This window comes from Abrus precatorius, unplaced genomic scaffold (genome assembly GCF_003935025.1).
Source record: "Abrus precatorius isolate BTA unplaced genomic scaffold, Abrus_2018 Scaffold8, whole genome shotgun sequence".
NCBI classification, from domain to species: Eukaryota; Viridiplantae; Streptophyta; class Magnoliopsida; order Fabales; family Fabaceae; genus Abrus; species Abrus precatorius.
The window spans coordinates 6,599,509-6,608,217 of NW_020874428.1; the positions used below are offsets into that span (position 1 = coordinate 6,599,509).

The 8,709-nt window shown below is 35.8% G+C and overlaps 1 long non-coding RNA gene across 1 annotated transcript; it reads right to left on the minus strand.

Moving 5' to 3' along the window:
• Positions 1–1,164: 1,164 nt before the first annotated feature.
• Positions 1,165–4,830, minus strand: LOC113845892. The gene is made up of 3 exons (XR_003501591.1): positions 4,660–4,830; positions 1,915–1,941; positions 1,165–1,332 (listed from the first exon to the last, which is right to left on the minus strand). It is a non-coding gene; the product is annotated as an uncharacterized LOC113845892 (long non-coding RNA).
• Positions 4,831–8,709: the final 3,879 nt, after the last annotated feature.

An 8,709-nucleotide genomic window follows, 5' to 3' on the forward strand; every position in this document is an offset into this window, starting at 1 on the left:
AACCCACAAAAGAAGAAAGTCCAGAATCAGCATAATGAACATTTAAAAATATGACTGTTTCAAGGGTAATTAATAAAACCTAAGGCTTTTACAACAAGGTCAGCAATAGTGCTCCAACCGCTGCTTCCCCCACTGATCACTACACATATAATATGGACAAAGAAACAAAACATTTGAAATAGACAAAAATAGAATAGAAATGAAAGTAAAAATCATAGAATTCAGAAACTCAGATCTATCAGAAACCATATGCCATGAGAAAGTTCAGAAAACAATAATAGAATAAAAACAAACTCATTGAAAGAAATGAATTTATACGAAGCAGTTTGTAATCTGCTGTATCTAAAATTGCATAATGTTTTGTGCGACTCAATCTTCAATCAGAGTACAGTACAGCACCACCTAAAAACACTGACACTGCCAACCTTGCCCCATTAGAACAAGAAGTCACGGAAGAAGATAAACAGTCCAAAATATCATTTAAAAAAAGGTGATTTTATTGTGTAAAAAAAACCTATGACTTAAGATGAAAATCAAGCTGCTTTTTGCACCAGTGCTTCCAGAAATCGGTACACATTAATTGCTCATCTTCCCTATAAGACCAAAGCAAAGATCACCGTGTAGTAGTATTAAAGAAAAAAGAGGCAACATAAATTAAAAATACCATGGAAAGTTCCAGAGTCTTGGAAAACATGACGAGATTCCCAAATCTTGCATGAGGCCTTAACTATGGGCAGAAAATCACACTGAAGAAGATAGCCAGCAGAATAAACAAACAAAAAATTCAATGTATCAAAGGTAATAAAACCTAAGGCTTTACAGAAAAAGTCAGCCAATACCACTTTCCCACCTCTGCTTCCAAAACGCTTAGCCTGTAATACCCAGTCAAAAATCACCCAGTACTAAATCAGAAAATCTAAATCCTCATAATAGAGGTAGCAAAAAACAACTATAAAATGGAGAAATCCAAGACTATAGAAAAACCCAGGTAGAAAAACAATTATAAAACGCAGATGCTGATGGTATGCGGAGAACATTACATGATATTAATCAAACCCCAATAATGCCGCAAAACCTTTCACAATTCAGTCCATATGCACGCTCGCTTCGTCTGGACAAACTCAACAAAGAATTTAAATACAACCAAAGCTATTCCCAACACAAAGCTGCATAAAGAACAGGATCACAATTCCCAGAAACAACATAAGAACACAGTCACTGTGACGTTACCCTACACCACCAAAATAAAAAATCCAGAACTCACTGAAGAAGATAGCCAGCAGAACAAACATACAAAAAATTCAATGTATCAAGGGTAATTAAAACCTATGGCTTTTCAAGAAGTCAGCTCCCACCTCTGCTTCCAAGACTCCACACATTGTGCTCAACCTGTAACCCAGTAAAAAATCATGCAGTACACAAAATAAGGACATCCAAATCCTCATTTGTAGAATAAAACTAATATAAGAAGGAAATATCTAAGAATTTAGAAGAAAAACACGCAGGTAGAGATGACCAAATGGCTGATGGTATGCAGATATTATTCAAAACCCAATAATTCCGCAAAACCTTCCACAATTCTATCCATATACACAATCTCCTGATAACTTCATCTCGACAAAGTCATCAATGAAATTAAATACAACCAAAGCTATTAGCAATTGTATAAGTTGCTGTACCTAAGATTTGCATGTATTTTATATGTTGCCTGTGCTATGTGCAGAAACTATCAGTAAAACAACACTGCATAAAGAACAGGATCACAATTCTCAGCAACATCTTATGAACCCTGACACTGCCACATTTCCCCTACAGCATCACAATAAAATAACCAAATCTCACCAAAGTAGATAGCCAGCAAAATAAAAATACAAAAATTTCAATGTATGACAAGGGTAATAAAACTTAAAAGACTTTACAAGAAAGTCAGCCAATACCACTCTCACACGTCTGGATCCAAAACTCTACAAATCAAGTGCTCTGCCTGTAATACCCAGTCAAAAATCACCCAGTACTAAATCAGAAAATCTAAATTCTCATAGTAGAGGTAGAATAAAACGAATACAGAAAGGAAAAATCCAAGAATATAGAAAAACCCAGGTAGAGATGACCAATTCATCGTCAATGGCAGAGAACATTACATATTATTCAAAACCCAATAATGTGGAAAAACCTTTACCAATTCAGTCCATATGCACAATCTCCTGATCACTTAGTCTGGAAAAAATCATCCATGAAATTAAATACACCCAAAGCCATTAGCAATTATAAGTTGCTGTACACTAAGATTTGCATGTATTTTATATGATGCCCGTGTTACGTGCAGAAACTATCAGTAACAAAACACTGCAAAAAGAATAAGATCAGAATTCCCAACAACATCTTACGAACCTGACACTGCCACGTTTCCCTACAGCATCACAATAAAATACCCAGATCTCACCAATGAAGATAGCCAGCAGAATAAAAATAGAAAAATTTCAATGCATGTCAGGGTAATAAAACGTAAGGCTTTACAAGAAAGTCAGCCAATACCACTCTCCCACCACTCCTTCCAAAACTCTACAGTATGTGCTCCACCTGTAATACCCAGTCAAAAATCACCCAGTACTAAATCAGGAAATCTAAATCTAAATCCTCATAATAGCGGTAGAATAAAACACATAAGAAAAAATCCAAGAATATACAAAAACCAAGGTAGAGATGACCAAATCATCATCGAGGCTGATGGTAGGCAGAGAACATAACATGATACTATTCAAAACCCTATAATGCGGCAAAACCTTTCACAACTCGGTCCACATGCACAATCTCCTGATCACTTCGTCTGGACAAAGCCATCAATGAAATTAAATACAACCAAAGCTACTAGCAATTAAAAGTGTTGTCTAAGATTTGACATGAATTTATATGTTGCCTGTGCTATGTGCAGAAACAATCATTAACACAACACTGCATAAAGAACAGGCTCACAATTCCCAGCAACATCTTACAAATCCCGACATTGCCACGTTTCGCTACAGCATCACAATAAAATACCCAGATCTCACTAGAGCAAAAATTTCAATGTATGACCAAATCAGCCAATACCACTCTCCCACTCTGCGTCCAGAACTCTACATACCAAGCGCTCTACCTGCGATACCCAGTAAAAAATCACCCAATACTAAATCAGGAAATCTAAATCCTCATAATAGAGGTAGAATAAAAAGCATAAGAAAAAATCCAAGAATATAGAAAAACCCAGGTTTAGATGACCAAATCATTGTCAATTGCGGAGAACATTGAGTCCATATGCCACAATCTCCTGATAACTTCGTCTGGACAAAATCATCAATGAAATTAAATACACCCAAAGCTATTAGCAATTAAAAGTTGCTGTATCTAAGATTTGCATGTATTGTATAAGTTGCCTGTGCTATGTGCAGAAACTGCCACGTTTCCCCACAATCTTACTAACGCTGACACTGCCACGTTTCCCCACAGCATCACAATAAAATAACCAAATCACACCAACGAAGATAGCCAGCAAAATAAGAATACAAAAATTTCAATGTATGACAAGGGTAATAAAACTTAAGGCTTTACAAGAAAGTCAGCCGTCACTCTCCCACCTCTGCTTCCAAAACTCTACACATCAAGTGCTCTCTACCTGTAATACCGAGTACTAATCAGGATATCTAAATTCCTATAATATAGGTAGAATAAAACGAATATAAAAAGGAAAAATCCAAGAATATAGATGCGGAGAGCATATTCAAAACCCAATAATGGGTCAAAACCTTTCACAACTCAGTCCATACGCACAATCTCCTCATCACTTCGTCTAGACAAAGTCATCAACGAAATTAAATACAACCAATGCTACTAGCAATTATAAATTGCTATTATCTAAGATTAACATGAATATTATAAGTTGCCTGTGCAATGTGCAGAAACTATCAGTAACACAGCACTGCATAAAGAACAGGATCATAATTCCAGCCTCATCTTACGAACCTGAAACTGCCAAGTTCCCCTACAATAAAATACCCGGATCTCACCGATGAAGAAAGCCAGCAGAATAAAAATACAAAAATTTGAATGTTTGCCAAGGGTAATAAAACCTAAGGATTTACAAGAAAGTCAGCCAATACCATTCTCCCACCTCTGCTTCCAAAACTCCACATATCTCTACCTGTAATACCCAGTCAAAAATCACCCAGTAATAATCAGGAATTCTAAATCCATATAATAGATAATAGAGATAGAATAAAATGAATATAAAAAGGAAAAATCCAAGAATATAGAAAAACCCAGGTAGAGATGACCAAATAATGATTGAGGCTGGTCAAGGCTGATGGTACGCGGAGAACATATTCAAAACCCAATAATGGGTCAAAACCTTTCACAACTTGGTCCATATGCACAATCTCCTGATCATTTCGTCTGGACAGAGTAATCAATGAAATTAAATACACCCAAAGCTATTAGCAATTATAAGTTGCTGCACCTAAGATTTGCATGTGTTTCATAAGTTGCCTGTGCTATGTGCAGAAACTATCACCAACACAACACTGCATAAAGAACAGCATCACAATTCCCAGCAACATATTACAGAAATTAAATACAGAAATTAAATAAAACCTAAGGATTTACAAGAAAGTCAACCAATAACACTCCCACCTCTGCATCCAAAACACTACACATCAAGTGCTCTACCTGTAATACCAAGTCAAAAATCACCCAGTACTAAATTAGGAAATCTAAATCCTCATAATAGAGATAGAATAAATTGAATATAGAAACGAAAAATCTAAGAATAGAAAAAAAACCAGGTAGAGATGACCAAATCATTGTCAATGTCGAGAAAAACCAGGTAGAGATGACCAAATCATTGTCAATGTCGAGAACGTTACATATTAGTTAAACCCAATAATGCGGCAAAACATTTCCCAGTTCAGTCGGTATTCATAACTTCGCAAAATGATCTATGAAATTAAATACACCCAAAGCTATTAGCAATTATAAGTGGCTGTATCTAAGATTTGCATGTATTGTATAAGTTGCCTGTGCTATGTGCAGAAACTATCAGCAACACAACACTGCATAAAGAAATGGATCACAATTCCCAGCAACAAATTACGAACACTGACACTGCCACGTTTCTGCACAGCATCACAGTAAAATACCCAGATCTCACCGATGATGATAGCCAGCAGAACAAAAACACAAATTTCAATTTATCTCAAGGGTAATAAAACCTAAGGACTTACAAGAAAGTAAGCCAATACCACTCCCACCTCTGCTTCCAAAACTCTACACATCAAAAGCTCTACCTGTAATACCCAGTCAAAAATCACCCAGTACTAATCAGGAAATCTAGATCCTTATAATAGAGGTAGAATAAAAAGAATATAAAAAGGAAAAATCCAAGAATATAAAAAAACCCAGGTAGAATTGACCAAATAATCATCGAGGCCGGTCGAAGCTGATGGTGTAGAATAAAACGAATATAAAAAGGAAAAATCCAAGAATATAAAAAACCCAGGTAGAATTGACCAAATAATCATTGAGGCCGGTCGAAGCTGATGGTGAAAGGTGAAAACCTTTCACAACTAAGTCCTTACGCACCATCTCCTGATCGCTTCATCTAGACAAAGTCATCAACGAAATTAAATACAACCAATGCTACTAGCTATTGTAAGTTGCTGTATCTAAAATTAAAATGAATTTTATAAGTTGCCTGTCCTATGTGCAGAAACTATCAGTAACACATCGCTGCATAAAGAATGATCACAATTCCCAGCCTCATCTTACGAACCTGACACTGCCAAGTTTCCCTACAGCATTACAATAAAATACCCAGATCTCACCGATGAAGATATCCAGCAGAATAAAAATACAAAAATTTCAATGTATGTCAAGGATAATAAAACCTAAGGATTTACAAGAAAGTCAGCCAATACCACTCTCCCACCTCTGCTTCCAAAACTCTACACATCAAAAGCTCTACCTGTAATACCAAGTCAAAAATCATCCAGTACTAGTCAGGAAATCTAGATCCTTATAATAGAGGTAAGAATAAAACGAATATAAAAAAGAAAAATCCAAGAATATAGAAAAACCCAGGTAGAATTGACCAAATAATTGTTGAGGCCGGTTGAGGCTGATGGTGAAAACCTTTCACAACAAAGTCCTTACGCACCATCTCCTGATCACTTCCTCTAGACAAAGTCATCAACGAAATTAAATACAACCAATGCTACTAGCTATTATAAGTTGCTGTATCTAAGATTAAAATGAATTTTATAAGTTGCCTGTCCTATGTGCAGAAACTATCAGTAACACATCGCTCCATAAAGAATGATCACAATTCCCAGCCTCATCTTACGAACCTGACACTGCCAAGTTTCCCTACAGCATTACAATAAAATACCCAGATCTCACCGATGAAGATATCCAGCAGAATAAAAATACAAAAATTTCAATGTATGTCAAGGATAATAAAACCTAAGGATTTACAAGAAAGTCAGCCAATACCACTCTCCCACCTCTGCTTCCAAAACTCTACACATCAAAAGCTCTACCTGTAATACCCAGTCAAAAATCACCCAGTACTAATCAGGAAATCTAAATTCTTTTAATAGAGGTAGAATAAAACAAATATAAAAAGGAAAAATCCAAGAATATAGAAAAACCCAGGTAGAATTGACCAAATAATCGTCGAGGCCAGTTGAGGCTGATGGTGAAAACCTTTCACAACCAAGTCCTTACGCACCATCTCCTGATCACTTCGTCTAGACAAAGTCATCAACGAAATTAAATACAACCAATGCTACTAGCTATTATAAGTTGCTGTATCTAAGATTAAAATGAATTTTATAAGTTGCCTGTCCTATGTGCAGAAACTATCAGTAACACATCGCTGCATAAAGAACAGGATCACAATTCCCAGCCTCATCTTACGAGGCTGACACTGCCAAGTTTCCCTAAAGCATTACAATAAAATACCCAGATCTCACCGATGAAGATATCCAGCAGAATAAAAATACAAAAATTTCAATGTATGTCAAGGATAATAAAACCTAAGGATTTACAAGAAAGTCAGCCAATACCACTCTCCCACCTCTGCTTCCAAAACTCTACACATCAAGAGCTCTACCTGTAATACCCAGTCAAAAATCATCCAGTACTAATCAGGAAATCTAAATTCCTTATAATAGAGGTAGAATAAAACAAATATAAAAAGGAAAAATCCAAGAATATAGATAAACCCAGGTAGAATTGACCAAATAATCGTTGAGGTCGGTCGAGGCTGATGGTGAAAACCTTTCACAACAAAGTCCTTACGCACCATCTCCTGATCACTTCCTCTAGACAAAGTCATCAACGAAATTAAATACAGCCAATGCTACTAGCTATTATAAGTCGCTGTATCTAAGATTAAAATGAATTTTATAAGTTGCCTGTCCTATGTGCAGAAACTATCAGTAACACATCGCTGCATAAAGAATGATCACAATTCCCAGCCTCATCTTACGAACCTGACACTGCCAAGTTTCCCTACAGCATTACAATAAAATACCCAGATCTCACCGATGAAGATATCCAGCAGAATAAAAATACAAAAATTTCAATGTATGTCAAGGATAATAAAACCTAAGGATTTACAAGAAAGTCAGCCAATACCACTCTCCCACTCTGCTTCCAAAACTCTACACATCAAGAGCTCTACCTGTAATACCCAGTCAAAAATCATCCAGTACTAATCAGGAAATCTAAATCCTTATAATAGAGGTAGAATAAAACGAATATAAAAAGGAAAAATCCAAGAACAGAGAAAAACCCAGGTAGAGATGACCAAATCATCGTCAATGTAGAGAACTATACATCTTTCCTGAGAAGCCAAGATAGCAACACATTCATTGCTCATCTTTCCTGAGAAGCCCAGATGACCACGCTAGCATGCTGGCTTGATGCTATGCAGAACATTATGATCAAATCCAGAAATTAAAATTACAGATCCAATAGTAAATCAAATTAATTCATCGTTGTTTGTCCTTCTGATCTCAAAAGAAGGGTAAAGTAAAAACCCATACTCTGCTTTTCTGGAAACAAATAAACTGCAATTCAATGCCAAAGATGTCCATGATCAACTTAAGAATAAGATTCAAGCCATTGAAGATAAGAGTGACAAGAACTATGCTTCTTGAGATCTTCAATGCACAAGGAACATCATACGAATAAGTTAAAAAGCCCAGAATCTATCTTGTAATTGAAATCATGAACGATGAATAGTAAAAATCTTCAAATAGGAGCCAAACTAATCCAATGAAACAGTAAATCAAATTAATTCAAAAGTTCTTGGTCATTCTAATCTCAAAAAAATGGGAAAGTGAAATCCATACTCTGCTTTGCTGGAAACAAATAAACTGCAATCAATGCCAAGATGCCCATGATCATCTTAAGAATAATATTCAAGCCATAGAAGAAGAGAAGAATAACAAGAACTATGCTTCATGAGAACTTCAATCTGGAGAGAAAGAAACACCGTAGAAATAAGAACAATGCCCAGAAACTTGTAATTGAAATAATCAACACTTCAGAACAGTAAGATCTTCAAAAACTAACTAATCCATTTTAAAAAAAAAATTGGAACCGAGATGTTGTATTGTTCTTTGCAAGTAAGAAATGACTTGCATGAATGCAATGAAGAATAAAGCACCA